The sequence below is a fragment of the Pinus tabuliformis genome, chromosome 4_1 (genome assembly GCF_031772625.1).
Source record: "Pinus tabuliformis cultivar Carrire ecotype Pingquan chromosome 4_1, CPIR1, whole genome shotgun sequence".
Classification (NCBI taxonomy): domain Eukaryota; kingdom Viridiplantae; phylum Streptophyta; class Pinopsida; order Pinales; family Pinaceae; genus Pinus; species Pinus tabuliformis.
The window spans coordinates 917184897-917204210 of record NC_142303.1 but is presented as its reverse complement, the minus strand read 5'-3'; positions in this window follow the sequence as shown (position 1 = coordinate 917204210).

The window sequence follows — 19314 nt, the reverse complement described above, 5'->3', positions numbered from 1 at the left end:
GGTCTAGTGAACTTGATACAAATCATGAAATGCACACAAAAATTATACATACCTTTACAACCTTACCTTATCTCTTCTTTGCAAATATTTGGTCCTTATTCAATTTGTCAAGTGCCAATCACTCTTCAACAAATGTTTATCTTTAACATAGGTGCCTCAGTTATTTGTTCTTCAAGCTAGGGTATGATCCACATAAATTTTCTTTGGACTGCTCATTTTAGACTTCATAGATAGGTCGACTTTTATTGAAGTGATTATTCCCTCCTTTATGTATAACTTCTTCACATATTGGTACTTCAAATATCTTGTCACAACTCTTTCTATGATTTCGTTTCTTCCTTCAAACCAGAATATCACAGATCTATTCTTATAGAGAAATACTTTTTGGTGCCTCAAAGTTCGCATTCTTCATTATTTTGGATTCATTGTAGAGACTTTTGTATAATCATGTTTGTTTGTTCTTATAGTTCACATTACAACATTACTTGTTTCATTGAAGATAATGTTTATTTTGTGGCTTTTAAATTTGCAATAATAATTACCATGAAATGTTTCTATATTCCATATTTATCATAAGGCTTGGACCCAAATCCACAAGGATGACTAAAGCTTCTAGTTGAATAATGACGAGTGACAAGATTTTCTCCATGGGCCTAGAATGCTTCATATCACTATTAATGCTTCTTCCATGGTTTCAAGCTATGCTGCTTGGTCTTTCAAAAGGGTATTATAACTTGTCAATAGAACTTATGATCCCTTTTCATATCCGACTTAGCTAGAGAAATAATGGATCAAGCCCTAATTTATGATCTATTTGATATTTTTGAACTAGTCAATATTAGTAATTGATCTTTGACCTAGATCATTTCGTCTTAGTGAGAAGGATAAGATCAAGTTTCATGTAGCCATATACTACACACACTAATTTTTAAATCAATAGAAACTTGACATTTATAGCCGCAGAAATTTTTCTGTAGTTACAGATAAATCTTCTTCAAAGACAAGTTCCGTTACGTGCTTTGCTACAGGACTAGTGTAGTCCTCTTAGGTCCTAGTTCATATTTAATAAGGAGAATATTATTCTTATAGAACTAATGTAGGTCTCAGCTTGATGAAAATCTTCCAACACAGAATGAACAAGATTATGCCTTTTCCAAGTCATAATCTCGGTCCCCTTTCACTGATAGTGCTATGAATTCAGAACTTCACATGGATAATATTCTCAGACAAATGACAGAAAGAATCACAGAGGTTGAAGGACTCAGTCCTTGTGAGAATACATACTCAGACTGTAGCATAAAATAAATTCACACCCTTTTGATCCTCCTATAACCTACACATGAGATATATAAGACCTCTTGTAACATCTACAAATTTCCATACAACTCATCTTAACAATCATTTTTAACTCCTTTACATGCTTCCCACATAGGATTTTTATACTTCTCTATATTTGAAATACCCTCGGTCCTCTAAACAACTCCACCAAACCTTCATGTCCAACATTTATCTTTGTAAACTCAGACTAGTTCCAAGAAACAATAAACTTTGGTCTTCACAGAGGCATTTGCACAAAGGATTTCCCAAAAACATACTAGAATAAACTCGGTCAGTTGTCTTCTACTTATCCCAGAAATAACACAAGAATAATATGCGAGGCATGACTTCTCTCATAACAGTCCTCTCCATTTGATTAAACTACCTTTTGAGAAATTGTTGCTTTCCAACTTTCTTGAACCTCACTTAAAACAAATAATAATTTCAATTAAGTCTAGCCATTAAATGTGCCAATAAAAAGTGACCTTCAAGCTGCCCTTCATTCACCTTAGCTATGATACCATGTTGAGAAATCAATATGTTGTAGATTAGGGTTGATTTCCCTTTCATGATAATTACTTGTGAGTGCTTGTTGGCTTTTAATCATTATGTTATGTTCTTCTTCATCAAGAAATCACCAAAATGTACATGATTATCACAAAGAAACAAAAGAACACAAGAAATTAGGCTCTCCAATCAAGGTCCAAAACCCCACAAGGGGGAAAACCAAAAAAGATCCTCTTCTTATAAAATCATATCAAAGTGAAATACCCAAGATCCAAGACCAAGACAAATACTACCACATAGACCTAAGTCAACCCTCATTTAATACTTATTCATCAATTCAAAGTCAATAAAGTCTGTTAATCAAACATTTGAATTCTAGCCAATCCCAGAAATTTTGGCCTTTCTGAAACCTCGACCCTGAAATTTCGGGCCTATAATACCACAAAAACTGCCTCAAAAACTCACACACGTGGACATAAACTAGGGCAGAAAAAACAAATGTTCTTTCTCCTTTGACTTATCTCTTTCTCTCCTTTGACTTCGCTGAAAGTCTCCTTCTTCTGCACAGAAATTGATGTGGATGCCCAATTGTAGAGCACACTTGCCAATATATAGTTGTTTGACCATATGAAAAGACATAGCTTATGGGTTGTCCGAATTGTCCATCTAGAGGGCTGACTTGGTCTTGTGGTGACAAAATTGACTCTTTTAACTCAAAATATTTTTTTCTTTTTCTCACAAATATACAAAATGGGACTTTGACTCATGAAACATTTTCTTTTGACTCAATAAACCCTAACAAGCATGAAGACCATGCTTTAACTAGAAAAATAATAAAATTATTTTTTTTCTTATTTTTCATTTTTTCATTTTGCATGAAATACATATTGATATAAGTACAATGACAGTTATGAAGACCGAACCTAGTTACATTCCCAACACATCATATATAGGAAGAAAAAAAGATTTTGTTTGCACGACTGAAATTCGAGGGAATTCTCTGACTTTGTGTAGAATCCACATAGAGACCCTGAGATTGGGGTAATATCCTCCAATGACTAAGTGGGAGGACTTTAAAATCCTCATAAAATCACAATTTTAAATTATCAGGTATGTAGAGGAGTAGTGGATCTGGTGGCACTACTTCAAGAAAAAGCAGGGGCAGAGTTTATAGAAGTACACCAAAAAATTTAGAAAGATAGCCATAATGTTGGATATCTCCCCAAAGAACCCAATTGTACTCCTCCAGTATCTGAGGGTCTACACATCCATCTAAAGTAAGGAATGTTGTTCAATCTCAGATCAGTGGACAAGGTTTGCATACAAGCATAGTACCTGGAGAACATAGGCCTAAAGAAAGGGAAATCAAGTGGATCAAAACAAAATGAGCACCAAGATACTTCTAAGGAGGGGAAGAATTAGTGGAAAGAGGGAAAATATAAAAATATCGGGGCCATAGTACACTAGTGCAAATATCCCAACAACCACTACAACGATTGTAACATTAACGACCATATAGAGGAGAAGTGTTAGAAATTACATCCAAAGCTTCACCCAATGAATAGAAAGAAAGATAATAAGAAGAACAATATTATGGCCATTGATTTGAGCAACCAAGTTAAAAGCAACTCAAACATGGATGAGAAGAAAATCTATACATCAATGAAAAAGGAGGTGAATCTGAGTAACCTTCAGGGTCAAGAAGGGAAAGAAAAGACCAAACTCTTCCATATAAAGACACAAGTTACAATTACCAAGATCGATGCTCTACATGACTCATTATTTTAGGAAAATATCATTATAGAAGAGCTGGTCAAAAATTTGGTATCAAAAGTTCATGATCATCCAAGCCCATATCCATTTAGATGGGTAAATAAGGATGCAAATATAAAGGTAATAAAATAGTGCAAAATTAGATTCCTATCACTACTAATTTTATTGATGAAGTAGAACTAGATGTAATTCTTGTTGATGTATGTGGAGTGGTGTTTGGAATTCCCTGCATGTACATGCATGATGAAATATTTATGTGGAGATCCAACCAATACCTTGTCGTCATTGATGGAAAATTGTTAACCATCAAGGTGCACAAAGGCAAGTAAAATTATCTGTTGGTAAGTTCCAAAAAAGCTACGAAATTGATTAGTTCTAAAAAGAAATATGTTTTACTATTTTTAAGAGAAACATAATGTGCAGAAGAGTCTATGGGAGAAAATGCATCCATGGAGGGGTTTACAAGGAAACAAAAAAACAACTCGAAGTGTTTCTACATTCATACAAGGATGTGTTCCAGGAGCCTAAAGGGCTACCACCCAAGAGAGAAGTGGAACAAGATATCCCACTATTACTGGACTCCACATTGCAAAGCATTGGGATATACAAGTAGTCTATTATAGAGGGAAGTGAGGTGAAGAAATAATTTGAACATCTACTAGAATAGGGTGTCATTTGACTAAGTACATCACCATGTGATTCACCCACCATCATTGTGCCAAATAAGGATGGGACTTGGAGAATGTGTATATATTCTGGGTCATTGAATAACATTATGCTCAATAATAGGTATCCCCTTCCGAAAATAGATGAATTGTTGGATCAGTTGTAGTAAGTGAAATCGATTCAAAGAAGAAGAAACCTAGAAGATCACCTTCAAAAATAGTCAAGGTTTGACATTTGGCATATGCAATGCACTAACTATGTTTATGAGGTTAATGAATGATATACTATTCCATTTTATAGATTCATTTTTTATTGTTTATTTGGGTAATACAATGGTATATAACCTTGAGGGTTAGCTTAATCGGTTGAGTCCCCATTGCGAAAGCACACATTTTCTATTAAGAGGTCATGTGTTCAATTCTCTCGATGTTCTTGGGGTCAAGCTTTGTGGTTGATCCAGAAGGAAGTGAACCCTTTGGGTGGATATTCCTAGTACAAAAATGATATGTGGAAGAGAGCTGAAAGTAGATCCTGCCAAGATGGAGGTTGTCATTAAATGGTCAACACTTACTAATGTTTCTGAGATTAGGATTTTTGTTGGGTAGAAAAATACCTGAGGAAATTCATAGCCTCATTTTTAGATTAGGAACACCACTCCATGCAATAACAATAAGTGGTAAGAATTTCTAGTGGGGAATGGGTTAACAGAGGGCCTTTGAGGAGCTAAAGAATAAGATCAACGAAGAACCAATTCTAGCATTACCAAACTTGCATCATCCATTCAAAGTGGAGAGAAATGTGAGTGGGTATGCAATGGGAACAATTTTGTTGTAGGGATGAAGGCATGTATGCTACCATTTTAAAGTATTTCATGGGGTAGTTAAGAACTAACCTACTTATGACAAGGAGCTCTATGCCCTAAAACAAGTTGTGAAGAAGTGGAATCACTATCCGATGGGAAAGGAGATGGTAATCCAAACAAATCATCAATTACTATAGTACTTGTAGGCCTAAAGTAAGCTACAATAGACCAGACATTACAAGTGGATGGGGTTTCTATAGTAGTTTCATTTAGTGATCAAGTATAAGAATGGTAGCACAAATAAGTTAGTTGACATGCTTTCAAGGCCACCCACATTAAATATCACATCTTTTGGAACTTTGATTCACATGGATCCATTCACGCATGATGCATATGGAGAGGCATATTCAAAAGATGAGGATTTCAAGGAGGTGTTTCAACAATTATAGACCTAGAGTCATGGCCACGATGGCTACAACAACATTGATTAGCATCTGAAGAACCAGTTACTATATAAGTTGGATAAGTTATGTGTTTCGAAAGGTGCGATGCTTGTAGCCAATCTGAGAGGCTCACACCTCCAACGTTGCAGGGCACTTTGGTGTAGGGAAGATAGTGGCTAACTTGTAGATGTATGTGTATTGGCTGAAGATGCAAGAGCAGGTAGCTAGGTTCATAAGAGGATGGATTCTTTGTCATACCGACAAGCCTAGAAACAAGAAATAGGGTCTATATCACCCCTTACCTTTACCCACTCGTCCCTGGGAAATAATTTCCATGGACTTTTTGGGAGTTTTACAAACAACCAGGAACGAACATGACTACATGTTCATGGTATTTGATAGGTTGAGCAAGATGTTTGTTCTAATGCACTGTAAAAGACCATAAATGGAAAAGAAGCATGAAATTTGTTCTTTGGACAAGTTTGGGTGCACTTTGGGATACAAAGGAAGATCATTTTAGATAGGGACGCAATATTTCTCAATGCATTTTGGACTACATTATGGGAGAATATGGATATCAAGTTAAAATATCTACATCATTCCATACATAGACATATGGGTAGACAAAAGTAGTCAATATTACTATTGTGCAGCTTTTGAGGGGTTACAATCAAAAGCATGTAAAGGCCTAGGATGAAAATAAAATATATATACAACACACTTATAATAGAAGAGTTCACACTTCTACTGCTAAGTCCCCATTTGAAACTTGTTCTCTATATTTGTCACCTTCATCTTTGGATATTTCATTTGGGTAGCAAGGAGGAGTAAGGCAGGATCTTACAGGGGATGGCTTAAGGGAACAAATATTTGTAGAAAATATTAAGAAAATCTATATATAGGTACATGAGATAATGTAGAAGTCAGAGAAAAAATACAAGGCTAAGCATGATGAACATAGAATAGATAAGACATTCAAGGTGGGAGATAGAGTATGGTTACAGTTGAACAAAGAAAGGCTACAAGATTCTGGTAAGAAAATCAAGGCTCTCTAGTATGATCCCCTGGAGATACTATAAACGGTGGGATATAATTCGTATAGACTCAGTATATCTCCATACATGTGCATTTACTTAGTTTTGAATGTAGAGAATATGAAACTCTATGAGCATTCCATGCTAGATCAAGAAGAGAAATAGATCCTACCATCTATAGATGATTTGGCACTAGATGGTATAGTTGATAGAGGACGCAATATTGTAGAAGAGGTATGAAACTACAGGGCATGGGTAGCATGACCTTGGAAAATTATGTTGAAAGGAAGGAAACTGGGCAAAGCTAAATGGTACACCTAAGAGAAGGTGGAGGAAAATTTTCCTCACATCATTCAATAGAATATTTTGGGGTCCAACAACCTTCAAAAATGTGGATGTGTGATACAGATTGGATCATTATATTTTCTTTCATCCATCTCGATGCTTTCATAATGGAAAAGGTGGAGGAATCAACTGATAGGCTCATTTTTACAGGCATGACCCGATTTGGAAAATTGGGGCCTGAAACATTTTGGGAGCATTTTGAGGAATCAAATGGAACTTTTTGGGAGTAAAACTTTGCCACTTTTGTGTGGTACTTTTTTTCCTATTATACACAAATACCTTTTCAACATTGCAAGAATCACCTCAATTGGAGTCCTCATTTAAAATTTATTCCACTTAGAAGTTGACTTTCCTGTTTTGACCACCATAGTTCGAGAGGATGCCACATTAGAACTCATTATTCATGGAAAAGGGGATAGCCACATGATTGTGATAAATGAGACTCTAGAATATCCCAAATTGTAACTCTATTTAAGAATTGAAGGAGTCATACCTAACCACTAGTAGGCTATTAAGTTGTGTTATAACCTGACAACTAGGAGGAAAAGGGGTTCAATTTTTTTAAGGGCATTTTGTTCCATAGATGAGAAGAATAGTTGAGAGGGATAAGAAGAGAGAACACATAGAGGAAATGTGCATAGTAGTATCCCATGTTCCAGAGGCCATACTTATTTTAATTGCAACCACTTATATTCAGAGAAAGAGAGCAGAGCAGGCTGACCTTCCTGCTAGATTTTCTCCCCAGAGGGTTTCCTAAGATATATCTTGTGTTAGTTTTGGTTTGTGAGTTTTTATTTTTCTATTTTATATTTTTTTCATAATTATAATGTTCATGCATATGAAATAAATAGTAATTAACAAATCCATAAATCTAAAGAGAAATAAACCCTTATAATGTAGATTTTGGATTCTTAAGAATAATTTTATCAAATTTATTGTGATTGACTATCGAGTGGAATATCTATGATAGTTTATGGATCACTCTACCTATAAAATTCCATGTCACTAACCTTCTATGAATCCAAGATAGGTTGATTAGGAAGTCACAAATCATTATGCCTCTAAGAGTTACAACTACTCTCAAGAATATCTAGGTACCCTCCAAGTCTCACATTAGGGAAATTTATCCTTACGCTTCTCCCTCCAAGGCTCTATGCTTCAACAAGGAAACCCAAGGATAAGTTTGCACACCTAAGTCCTCCTAGGATCCATAGGGTAACCTCATAAAATCATAGAACTCTTAGAGAAAATATAATAGTTTGTGTAACCACCTCATCCTACACTTACCCAATTTCATCACTCTATCAGGGTAAGCGTGTGACGAAGAGTTACTATGATATGAATCAGCCTCCTAAATCACATGAAGGAAATGGATTTAACAAGATTAAACCTTACTAACTCTCCTCAAGAGATACAAGACACACAAGAGCTAAATAACCACTCTAGGTACTGAAACCATGAGTTAACTTTCCTTTTTAGTGATCTGGACTCCCAGTTGCTTGCATAACAAGGCAAGCCAACAACTGTGACCCTCTAGTCACATGAATAAACCTGTCTCCCAACAGTTGCAGTCTAGATTTCCCAATTTTGATTATGCGACCCCAGAATCTGAGCCACTTTTTGAGGGCTAGTATCCAGAACTCTACCCAGAACTTGATAAAATTTTGTAGAATGATGAATGACACAAGGACAAAGCCATTGATGCAAAACCTAACCAGGCCTAGCCATGATAGTCATTTCGTCAAACACATGGAAAACACATAATCTACAGGTCATGAATGCATATTTAAACATAGGGGTTTGATAATTATTCGAGAAGTGTCAAGAAGGTCTAATTTCCTCTCAGAATAGTTGCAATAACATCTATTAACTTATGAATTCATTAAAACCATTCATCAAAAAATCAAGACACATCAAGAGCCATAGCCAATATACATCTTATAAGCAACATATAACGCGTAAATGAACAACATATACACCATGATAAAACATGCATCAAATCCACATAACAACAAGTACAATTTCTCATGAAAATACAAGAGGAAAAGAGTTATTATTAACATATACAAATCCAACCAAGTTAGAGACTTACACGTATGACTCGACCATAGATTGGGCTAAACCAAATATCTCTTTTAGCTAGTCAAACCCATGCCATACTCCAAGCATGAATGTGGGATCTCATGGAATAAACCAAGAAAAACCAAACTAGGGATTCCAAAGGCCAAACCACCTAAACCGTCAACCAGTGATTCTACCTCACAATCATACATCACTAACCATTACCAGATTGGTCTCTACCCAATTTGTCTAGGGCTCTAGAGTGTTTGTTCTAACTGGACTCTTGGACTAGTAACTCAACCCACAGTTGTCGTAGGGCCCAAAATAGTTTGTCCAACCAAGGATCCATGACTAGTAACTCAACCCACTAAGGGCTTTAGAGTGTTTTTTCCAACCAAGGCTTTCAGGACTTGTAACTCAATTCAATTTGTTCCAGGGCTTCCATATCGTTTGTCGAATCAAGGCTCCAGGAACTTGTAACTCAACCCAGATCCATAAGGAACATGAGCACCAATCAGAAAACAATCAAGTGGGAAACCCAAAATACCATGGTTATCCAAGAAATGGCAAGGCTACGCAAAACCATTGTTAATCCAGGCAATCCTCCATGGAAATGATAGATCATAACCAAATAACCACATGCATATACCATGCATGCCAAAACTAGAAAGGAAATCATACATGCAACTCGATATCTACAAAGAAATCCCTCTGTCCACTTATGCTTTCCTGCTTTTCCTTTGCCTTCTTTCTCTAAATCCATTGAAAACTAGAATGCTCCATGCATGCCCCAACAATGCTCCAAGATTTCTCTAAGTGTGCAAGAGTATGAGAGAGAGAATAGAGAGAGAGAGATCCAAGCTAAAATTAACAAAAGGTTGTGAATTGGTCCTAAAAATCCTTTTTATCATTGAGGCCTCTAATTTCTTCATTTTCCTATATTTTTCCTTCAATTTTCCTCACATGAAATTCTATGACCTTTCACCTTCCTTTTCTCCTATTTTCCTTTATTTTCATAAATAAATTCTAATTAATGCCTCTTTGCCTTTGACAATTTCCATAACCATTAGTTAATCACCAATGATCCCCATCACTATGTTTTTCACAACATTTAGCTTGGAATTTGTGTCTTGTGACTTTGGTTATTATTTTTATTTATATACGTAGGAAAGCAACTAGGGGTTGTTACAAATCCCTCCCGCTTTGGGGAACACTATCCTTGGTGTTCAATGACACTTATAAACCAACAAACACATGCTACACATGGAGTTTTATAAAAGGAAATTGATACAATATTTACATCATATCATATTGTTGAAGTCATAATAACCATATCATGAACACCATACCGCTTATTGAAGCTTTATAACACATCTCGATGCGGTATTTACAACATATGCATATATGAACATAACCAAAACACATCAAAAGTCACATGCTAAACCAACAAATAGAGAATGATGCATAGCCCACATATGAATAGCCATCTCCCATGTAGCTTCATCAGGCTCAAATTGCTTCCACTGCACTTTACCTTTCTCGATTTCTTGATTCTGGAGCATGAGCATCTTTTGCTGCAAAATGTACTGAGGTTCTGGCTAGAATACTCCTTCTAGCTCCACCTATAATACATACCAGTAAATCACATGATCAAAATCTTTCACATACTTCTTAACCAATGACACATGGAAAAAATCATGGAATTTCACTATCAGAGGAAGTGCAAGTCGGTAGGATACTAGGCCAATCCTCAAGGAGCTCTTCCTAGGCTTGATGTGCAAGTACACCTATTCCCCAACCTGAAACTCCTTAAACACCTTGTGTTGATCTGCATAACTCTTCTTCCTGTCCTATGCTACCTTTAAATTCTTCTTCATTACTTGCATTTCTTGTTCCATATCTACCAACATGTCCAGCCAATCAATACCCTATTCATTGGATCACTCAACTGATGGGAGTATTATAACTATGCCCATAAAGTGCCTCAAACAAACTCATCTTCAAAGATTCTTGATACCCATTATTGTACGGAAACTCTACTAGTGGAAGATACTCTTTCCACTTCCATTATTAATGCATGACATACATCCTCAACATGTCCTCAAGAATCTTGTTTGCTCTCTTTGTCTATCCATCTATCTGCAGATGATAAGTTGTACTGAAGGCCAACTCTATACCTAAAACTGCAAATAATTATTTCCAAAACTTGGAAGTGAACTTGGCATCTTTGTCTAACACAATCTTCTTGGGAATATCATGTAGCCTCACTATCTCCCTGATGAAGAATTGTGCTACCTCACTAGCTGAGTTCGTAGACTTCACTGGAATGAAGTGCACTACCTTTTTCAACCTATACACCACAACCATAATAGAATCACATTATCTAGATGTCCTGAGGAAACCTGTAATGAAATCCATGGAAATGACATCCCATTTCCAATCTGGAATGGGAGTTGGTTGTGGTAATCCACCTGGATGCTTACACTTTTCTTTTACCTTTTGACAATCCAAGCATCTCACAACAAAATCTACCACCTCTTTCTTCAAATTTGGCCAATAGTAGAACTTCTTAATCGCTATCAATGTCTTCTGATATCTGATATTGCAAGTGACTTGAACAATGATTAATATGAAATCCCCTCAAGGTAAGCTTCTTGAGCCCATTATTTTCTGACACATATATCATGTCCCTAAATCTGACCAAACCATCTGTTGTGAGATGATAATCCACATTGTGTTCACTCGTACCCTCCTTCTGCAACTGGTGCTTAAGCTATTGGAACCTGTCATCCTATTGTCCTACCTATAAGATCTGATCTTGTAAATCTGTCCCATATGAACTCATAGTTTCTATGTGACTTACTGATACTCTTATGCTAAGAGCATCCACAACCATTTTCTCTATCCTCCTAATGTACATGTTCTAGAAGTCAAACTCATTGAGTGTGGAAAACCACCTAGCTTGCATGGCATTCAGATTAGGTTGGTCAAATAAGTATCTCAATCTACTATGATAACTCATCAAGATGAACCTCGTGCCAAGAAGATAGTGTCTCCACATCTTCAATGCATGAATGATCATTGCCAACTCAATATCATACATCACATAATTTTTCTCATTCTTATTTACTTTCCTTGATTCATAGCACCCTACCTATCCTTATTCCATAAGAACCCACTAAGTCCTCTCTTGCAAGGATCTATACATACCACAAACTCTTTGTCTGGATTTGCAATATTTATAATTGGATCATTCGTAAGCAATTGCTTCAATTGATCAAAACTAGTTGCAGATTCCTCTATCCATTCAAATTTATTCCCTTTTCACTGCAATGATGTGATAGGATAGGCAATCCGTGAGAATTTCCTGATGAACATCCTATAATAACCTGTTAATCCCACAAATGATCTGACCTCATCCACATTCCTAGGAGTTGTCCACTCCATGATAACTTTGATCTTGTCTGAGTCCACTGCTATACCTTCCTTAGAAACCACATGCCCCAAGTAATGTCCCTTGATCTAAAAGAAAATGCATTTTATAAGTTTGGCATACAATTGATGCTCTCTTAACAATTTCAACACTGTTGCTAAATGTTCAACATGCTCTTCCTCATTTTTAGAATATATCAATATTTTATCAATGAATACAATCATAAACTTGTACAGATATGGACACAACACAATATTCATCAAACACGTGAAATTAAATGGAGCATTAGTTAAACCGAAAGGAACCAAAACAAACTCATAATGCCCATATCTAGTTTGGAAAGTAGTCTTGTAGATGTCCTCTTCTTAGATGCATACCTGATGGTATCCTGACCTCAAATCAATCTTTGAGAACATTGTTGCTCCCTTCAAATGATCAAACAAGTCATCAATCTATGGCAAATGGTACCTTTTCCAAATCATCACCTTGTTCAATTGCCTATAATCAATGCAAAACCTGAGAGTACCATCCTTCTTCTTCACAAACAATATTGGTGCACCCCAAGGTGACACACTTGGCCTAATGTATCCCTTATCAAGAATTTCCTTCAACTGCGACTTCGGTTCCACTAACTCTACAACACTCATCCTGTATGGTGCCTTTGATGCTAATGCTTCTCTTGACTTCAACTCAATAGAAAATTCCACTTACCTATGAGGCAATAACTTTAAATTATCTGCTGGGAATACATCTTAAAACTGCTGCAAAATTGCATACATCTTCAAGTCCTCAACATCCTCAGCATCCTTACCTTTATTACTGGAAATATGAACTAAAAACAATACATATCCCTTCCTGCTACTACACTTGGGTTGCATAGCTATAACCATTCTAATTGATGTCACCTTCTTCTTGCCTTGCAAGAATCTTTGTTCCCCATTATCATCTAAACACTCAATATCCTTTTCATAACAATCCACCTTGGTCCCTTGAAGATACAACCAATCCATACCCAATAACATATTGTATGATCCTAACAAAATCACATTTAGATGCAATGATGTAAACATACCATTCAACTCAAATTCACAAGCTCTTACCCAATGATGAACTCTCTTCTTAGTACCTCTAGCCAACTACACTAACCAAGAATTTGTATGCACTGCTCTTCTCAAACCACACTTATCCATTAGGTCAGGGTTAACATAACTATAATTAGATCAAGGGTGAATCAAAATAGAAACAACTTGATCACAAAGCTTACCGTCCATCTCAATAATGGATTCCTGGTGATTCGCCTGCCTCTGATCCAATGCTGCATAGATCTGAGGAATACTCTATCTAACATCCCCAATTGTCTGCGCCTCCTGAGCACTATAGATCTGCGGTCTGCCACCCTGATGTTGGGGACAATCCCTCTTGCAATGATCTTTGCCACAAGTACAACATTATAAAGGCTTCCTGCCATCACCCTTGTTCTACTCCTCAGACTAAAATCCTCATCATCTGTCAGCTACATTGAACTTCTTGTGTGATGTTGCATTCTCAGTGTCATATGTATCCTTTGAATTTCCTCTCTTCTTAAATCACTTTCCTTTATTCTTCTAGTTGCCTTTCCAATCCTATTTAGACTCAAACATGGGCTTTGATTGCTCATAACAATGTTTCAACTTTCTGATGGCTTCCTCCAATAATCTAGGCTCATCAAACTCAATCTTGTCTTTGAATGATACCGACAACCCATTGATGAATCTCTAAATATTTTCTTTCTCCTCCTTAAGATAAGGCACATATCTCAAAAACTCCAAGAATATTCTAGTGTATTCCTCATTGGTCATAGATCCCATCTTTAGCTCATAAAATTCCTTTTCCTTGTCATTGTAGTATCTCTAAGATAGATACTTCTTCTTGAAAACCCTCTTGAACTCACTCCAAGTCAACTCCTCTTCCTAAATGCCTCTGACATTCTTTACATCTTCCCACCAAATTTTGTCTTTCCATTTAAGACTAAAGGTAGTTATCCTTGCTTTCATGTTCTATGAGTAATCATGCAACCAGAAGAGCTTATTCATCCCAAGAAACTAAGCTTATGCATCTCGTGACTTCTTCATTTCTCCATCAAATGTAGAAGGCTTTGGTTTCTTTAACTCTTCTGGAAAGTACTACTTCTCACTCCTCCTATATGGATGGTGACGATGATGATGATGTTGTCCCTATAAACCATAACTAGAATAGAACCCACAGTCATTAACACTCCTATCAGGTGTGTCTAAAAGCCTACCATATTTGACTATATCATCCCTGTAAAACCTATATCCCCACTGAGATTTTCTGCCATATTCCCCATTAATCCTTTCCTCATGTCCACGATTGATCCTAAGTGGTCCCTAAATATGAAAATATGATAGAATATGAAGGATGACTACATTAACCTCTACTTGATTTTCTTGTTCCCTAGCAAGTCTTTCCTGTGATTGAATGATCCTGTCATTATCTACCTTACAACTTTTGATCTCTACTTTCAAACTTCTCAATGTATCTGCTATGTTAAGGGAATACTCATCACCATGTTATTCATCTGATCTGTAGGGAGAATCACGTGAACTGTAGTTCACAATTTTTCTTATCATCTTTCATCCTCTAATTCCTGCAAACATACCATGTCAGATAAACCAAACATAAACATAATCAACATACCTCAATCAAGTTCAGGGGAGGCTATCTCATGCACAAGATCAATCCATATTAGTGTGATACATGTAGATATACATAATCATATCAATATGTTGACATCATTCATGACAACACCAAATGCATACCATGACCTGATGCACAACAATCATAACCATAAAAATACATGCATAACAAACATATAGACAAAGATATGCATGCATGACAAACACATTCCTCCCATCCAGCCCGAGTGTTGAACCTGGGAGCTCTGAAACCATTTTATAACCACCTCCTCCCACACTTACCCAAGTTCATCGGTCCAGTGGGGTAAACATGTGAAGAAGAGTTACTATGATATGACTTGACCTCCTAGATCACATTAATAGATCACATTAAGTAAACAGAGTCAACAAGATGAAACCTTACTGACCCTCCTCAGGAGCTATAGGACACACAAGAGCTAAATAACCACTCCAAGTGCCCAAACCCTAAGTTAGCTTGCCTTTTTAGTGATCTGGACTCCTAGTCACTTGCATAACAAGGCAAGCCAAAAAATGTGAGCCTCCAATCACATGGATAGACTTGCCTCCCAATGACTGCAGTCTAGATTTCTTAGTTCTGAGCATGCAACCCTAGAATCTTAGCCACATTTTCAGGGCTAGTATCCAGATCTCTGCCCATAACATGATAAAACTTTCTAAAATGATGAATGACACAACGACAAAGCCATTAATACAAAAATTATTCAAGAACTTGACCTAACCATGCCTATCCATGACAATCATGTCATCAAACACATGGGAAACACATTATCTACAATTCATGGATGCATATTTAAACATAGTGGTCTAATATTTATCTGAGAATCGTCAAGAAGGTCTAATCCCCTCTTATAATAGTTGCAGTAACATCTATTATGTTATGCATTCATTAACCATTCATCAACAAATGCAGATACATTAAGGGCCATAGCCAATATACATCTTATAACCAACATATGACTAGTAATTGAACAATATATACACCATGATAAACTAGCCATCAAAGCCACATAAAAAAAGTACAATTTCTCTTGAAAATACTAGAGGAAAAGATCTCTTATTAACATATGAAAATCCAACCAAGTTAGGGACTTCCACATATCACCCAACCATAGATTAGGTTGAACCAAACCTCTCTTTCAGCCAATCGCCCCCATGCCATATTCCAAGCATAAATGTGGGATCTCATGGAGTAAGCCAAGCAAACCCAAACTAGGGGTTCCAGAGGTCAAACCACCTCAACCCTAAACCAGTGATTCCACCTCACTGTTGGACATCACTAATATCACTAGATCGGTCTCTACCCAATTTTTCTAGGGCTCCAAAGTGTTTATCCCAACTCGGCTCTAGGACTATTATCACAGGGCTCCAGAGCATTTGTCCAAACAAGGCTCCAAGACTAGTAGCTCAACCCACCAAGGGATCCAAAGCATTTGTCTAACCAAGGCTTCCAGGACTAGTAACTCAACCCAAGTTTTTCCAGGGTTTCCAGAGCATTTGTCCAACCAAAGCTCCAAGAACTAGTAACTCAACCCACAACTAGAAAGAACATGAGCACCAATAAAAAAAAATAAAGTGGGAAACCCATAACACTATGGCTATTGAGTAAATGGAAAGGTTAGGAAAAACCACTTCAAACCAGGCCATCCTCCATGCCCATGACAAATCATAACCAAATAACCACGTGCATAAACCATGCATGCAACTTAATACTTGCAAAGAAATCCCATTATAGCTATTGATCTCATTGTCCCCTTGCACTTTCCTAGTTTTCATTTGCCTTATTTCCCCAAATCCAATGAAAACTAGAATGCTCCAAGAATGCCCTAATAGTGCTCCAAGATTTCTCTAAGTGTGCAAGAGTATGGGAGAGAGAGAATAAAGAGAGCGCTCCAAGCTATAACTGACAAAAGGATGTGAACTGATCCTCAAAATCATTTTTATCATTGAGGCTTCTATTTTCATCGTTTTCCTTTAATTTTTCTCACAAGCAATTATGTTATCCTTCACCTTCATTTTCTCCTATTTTCCTTTATTTTCATAAATAAATGCCAATTGACTCCTCTTTTCCTTTGCCACTGCCAATTTCCATAGTCATTAGGTAATCACCAGTGATCCCCATCACCATGTTTTTCGCAACATTCAATTTGGAATACATGTCCTGTGACCTTGGTTATTATTTTTATCATCTAAGGGATGTTACAATTTGAATGACTGTAAGTTAGGGAGTAGGTGTACAAAATACATTATAATATCAATTTTATACATGAGGTTATCTTCCTTCCTCCCCTACACTTGCAAATGTGCCCCCTTCGCTTGGAATTTAGGATAAAATATAAGTAATGACTTAAGCATATTTTGATGTTTCGCTTAACACCCTTCGTTATCATTTATCCCTCTTTTCCACTCATAGAGTCATTTCCCCCTATCTCTCCTATCAAACTTAATCTGCATCAGTAGTGTATTTTATTAATATGAGTGTGATTATATATTTCATTTGTTAGGATTATTGGCCTTTTAGAACACAAGCTCTCCAACATAAATTCACATAGGAATTCTAGCCATAAAACATATGTACGTATGCACAAAGGCCCTAAAACACTTATATACACATGAGCATCTAGAAGCAACACATTTTGGTTCACCAACCTAGTAAAATATGTGCAAATACATACATGAAGGGGGTCTCATTTAGGGTGATATATTTCAGTGTGGCTTACACTCTCTTTCTCTACAATATTCCCCAAAAAATTACTTTTATTCTCCCACAATGCAAAATCTTTACAACTTCCTCTTACAAATTCTTCAACATCTCATCCTACATGTGTTTTATCATATAATCTTTATAATTGGACTTATATCTTCTCTTACAATGTTTAACCAATTGTACAATTGGTGGCATGGTTCACTTATTGAAATAACTCTACTCAATAGCTTTGTTGGAGCCATATGCATTTCTCCTCTTTTACCATAACTATTGTCCCACACAATTCTTGATCTTCTTGTAGTAAAAATTCTACGTAACTTTCATCCTTTTTATTGGAACTATTTCAATCCCTGAATATTCTACTTGTTATGATACCACTTGATATAGTGAGGTTAAAGCTCATTACAATATCATACACATAGAACAAAATATCTTTGTAGTTTTTGTAAGAAAATTTAATTTTTGTATTAAATAGACTACTTCCATAAATTGTAGTTCAATTGAAAGAAATCATAGATACACCATTACAATAAACCATCCAATGTTAATAACGATGTAATTCTACAATTCAATTCAAAACAAGTAAAATAACACAAAAACCATAGTCTTTATAGATTTATTTAATTAATTAACAATATTTTTAGGTTTCTTCTTATTGATAGCATCTATGCACCAATGTTTGGAAGCCACAACCATCTACACTACATGAAAGAAAGCAAGGGAGATGCAAAGAACCTTCTCTCATTCACAAACTTCATATTTATGTTTGTGATCGTTAGCATTTAGACCATACAAATAACCTAATTGATAATATTCCAAATACAATGCTTCATGCTGCGATGAGTGACAAAAGGTCATGAAGGGGAAGAAATATTTCATTACATTAAATTCTTTTAAATCATAATATGGAACCAATACAAAGTAAATGTATAGAATACCTACCATGCTAGGAATGCTCTTGCATTAGCTTATATGTAGTTAACACTCAACAATAAATAATTAACATGGGATGCACTCCAAAATGACATTAATAGGGGCTAGTCATTGTCCGTTATGTAAGAAAGAGTTAAAAAGTCAAGATCATATTCTAATTAGTTCGGCGTAGAAGTATAGGGGTAGTCTCTTCAACTTGACGATAGGTATATATCTATATATATATATATATCTATATATATATATATATATATATATATATATATATATATATATATATATATATATATATATATATATATATATATATATATAAGAAGGTATGAGAGGTGATGATCAATTCTAAGTGTGGATACTAGGGGGAGATTGTAGAGCAATGTTTGAACAATGGGTTTTAGCAAAGAAAACTCATGTATTTCAAAGTTCTCCCCCTAGGGCTTTCTTGAGGCATTTAGCTTGCTAGAACTGTTAAGATATTTGAAGGCTAATTACTACCGGAAGTTCAATATATATTTTAATTTAGATCCTCTTTTGGAAGCATAAAAAACTTCTCCCATCTCTATAATAAAGATAACTTAT